At 40.7% G+C, this 3195-nt stretch overlaps 1 non-coding gene across 1 annotated transcript; it reads left to right on the top strand.

The window, feature by feature from the left end:
• The first annotated feature begins 1051 nt into the window (after nt 1-1051).
• Nucleotides 1052-1154, top strand: LOC114010134 (U6 spliceosomal RNA). Its single transcript, XR_003551507.1, has one exon. It is a non-coding gene; the product is annotated as a U6 spliceosomal RNA (small nuclear RNA).
• Nucleotides 1155-3195: the final 2041 nt, after the last annotated feature.

The raw sequence follows: 3195 nt of genomic DNA, 5'->3' as shown, positions 1-3195 counted from the left end.
CTCCTCGCTTGTGTATGTGTACTCTATCATGAATAAAATAAATAAACTTGGGAAATAAAAAAAAAAGAAAAAGAAGCAGCATGGGCAAGAGCTCTATTGAGACTCCATGTTCTATGGCACAGTGCACAGGCAAAGCAATTTGGACCTAGAAAACAAGGCTCTGTCTGCTTTGGGGTGATAGCGAAAGGTCAGTAATTCCCCGGGGAGATGGAGTGTGGAATGGAAGGCTGCATAAATTCTTGGTATGAACTCTTGGTTGCATTCGCTGAAAAATACCCCCACGAGGTAATGAACACAGTAACTTCCCGAATTAAGCAAACAGGAAATTTAGAGCTTTGAAATAAGTCTCATATTTGGAATAGTTGGAGGCTTTATGGGAAAATATATTTTATTTTAAAGGGAGAGAGGAGAAATCAAGATCGTGGATACGTAGGGTCTACTTCTGATTTGCTGCCAAAATATTAACCAAACTGCGTCTTATTAAACAACTCAATAATTTAACGGGGTAGGCTAATTAACCACAAACAATCAGGTTTTACTGGCATAGCTTTACCCTAACCAAGAGTTGGAAACTACAACACAGTACGTGGTCAGAGAGGTTTCAGAGTGAACCTCACCAGGACGGCTCAGAGTATAACTTCTGCTTTTCACAGTTTCCTTCCGAGGGCTCCACTGGGAGCTTGATGTCTGCAGCTAAAAACTGTGAGCCCTTCCATTTCTCTTGCAAAGGGATTTAATTAGACTCAGTTTTTACACACAATTCACACGTCTTCGATTGTTCTTTCTAAGCCCCTTTCAATATTGCTAGGGCTGCTAATTGCAGCCTGTCTGGAATGAGGGTGGGAGGGGGAAGCGATGCATGCAAAGAAAACATATTCTTTATTGTTTTCTTTACTTAATAAAGATGCAGCTGAGAAGTCTACCCACTATTTAGAAGGGGCTGTATTATGTATACTATGAAAGAAGGAGATTTGGATAATGATTCCATACAGTTAGCAAGAATCATTATTATTACATACTAACTGGTCCATAAAGAACAGAAGTCTTACACTCGCTTCGGCAGCACATATACTAAAATTGAAATGATACAGAGAATATCCACGTGGCCCCTGTGCAAGGATGGCATGCCAATTTGTGAAGCGTTTCATATTTTTATGATAATGTATATAGTAGTATCTTTGTCTTGACTGACATGCATGGTATTTGTGTTGGAAAAAGGAGTGTATACTGTAAACACATGATTTAATGTAAATAAATTTAAAGATAAATAATTTTTTTTTAAAGTCAAAAATCCCCTTGGGACTAGCAGGTGACATGGTGGTTAAGGTGCTGGACACTCCCACATAGCCAAACACGGTTCAAGTCCCGGACCTGGTGGCTTGCTTTCTCTCTCTCTCTCTCTCTGTCCCTCTCTGGTCAAATTAAAATAAATAAATAAATACATAAAATAATTCTCTAAAAAAAGTTAAAAAAAAAAAAAAGAAAAAGAACAGAAGTCTTGGCCAGTTAGAGTGACATATACTGAACATGCTTGGCCAGTTGAGGCCATGAAGGAGGATGGGTCCAACTCCCACCCACCCGTAAAAGCTAGGCATGATGGTGCACACCTGTGGTCTCAACTATGCAGGAGGCCGAGGCAGGAGGATTGTGACACGGGGAGACCCCATCTGAAACACCACACACACACACACACACTGAATTCTTATTTCCTCCTGTCTCTTGGGGGTGCCATCAGTTATCTGATTAGTTCAATTAAATTGAATGCTACATGCTTCACTAGGTAAATACAAAATAAAGGGAAGAAGAGAACCAGTGACTTCTGCAGAATGTCAGTAATCTGCAGATCCTGAAACCTTTCACTGCCTCCAACCTTTCCTGCTTCAAGTCAGCTTTCCTACCACTCATCCACTGAAGAACCTTGCTGGCTCTCTACTCTCCACAAAATAACTCCGTGAAAGCAAATCTGGTGAAAGAATTCAAGGCCTCTCATAATTTATCCTCAATCTGTCTTTCCAGAGACTCATAGAAGTGTCTAGTCATGCTCATCTATGGCTTTTCTTCACGCCCGCACGGTTTCCCTTATCTGTCGTGTTCACCCAGCAATTCTTCCTGCACTACAGCAGGGTGGTTACTAGCACAGCCTCCAGGTGTCAAACTTTCTTCCACTCCTTCATAGCTGAGCAATTCTGAACAACTTTCTTAATCAGTGCCTCAGTGTATCCCTCAACAAAACGGAGCTCATAATATTTATCCCAGAGCGTTGCCATGAGAATTAAGTGAGATGCATAAAGTGCTTAGAACAGTGTTTGGCTTTAGCAAGCAGGCAATGAGTAGGAAGGGACTTCAAAAATGTCACATAAGATGGAACTGAAGTACAAGTTTATTCTGATGCAAAAAAGTTTGAAACCCATGCATAGTTTTTTCATAATACACAAGTTCTACGAACTTTTTGAAGAAAGCTTGTGTTAACCCTGGTGATGGTAGCGGTGGTGCTGGAGGTGGTGATGTGACCAGAATACCTTTTCCTTAATCTACTTATTAAAATTTTGCTCGTTCTAGGCCAGTTCTATTTACACCTTCGCTAAGCCACCTCTTCCTTTCCCATAGTCTCAGTTTGTAGTTAAGTAGACAAAATGCACACCAAAGAGGAATGGTATGTGTGAGAAGGTAAGTAGGACTGGCTTCATAAAGTAACTGAGATTTGACTGGCAAATATCAATGATAGGATCATGAACGTAGGCTGGCAAAAAAGGGGAGGAACAGTCAATCTGGGTAACTGAGAGGATGGGGTGATGTGAGATAGGAAAAGGCAGAGTACTTGGAGGGGGAGGTTCTGAGTATTACCAAAGGTCACCCACGGGGAGATAAGATCGTAATGCTGGGAAACAGGACAGTTAGGAAAGATTAGTCATGTTGTGAAATTCCAGTGAACAGACCACAACAAATCATTTCATTTCTTCCATTACTTACCTTCTTAAAAAAATAATAAACATATGCAATACATGTTTATAATAATATCTTCTTTGCATTCATAACATACTGGTATTGTTAACAGGCAAATCAAACCTCTGTTTTATAGGAAGATGACTTCAAGACACCAGAACAATGCTCAGGTCTCCGATCATTAGCCAGGAAGCCAGAGTGGTCTTTTCCAGGTCACTGATGATCATATCAAGCAGTACGGCCCTGACATAG

The sequence above is a fragment of the Tupaia chinensis genome, unplaced genomic scaffold (assembly GCF_000334495.1).
Source record: "Tupaia chinensis unplaced genomic scaffold, TupChi_1.0 Scaffold000060_1, whole genome shotgun sequence".
NCBI classification, from domain to species: Eukaryota; Metazoa; Chordata; class Mammalia; order Scandentia; family Tupaiidae; genus Tupaia; species Tupaia belangeri.
The sequence above is the reverse complement of the archived record's forward strand: the minus strand, read 5'-3'. Positions and strand labels throughout refer to the sequence as shown.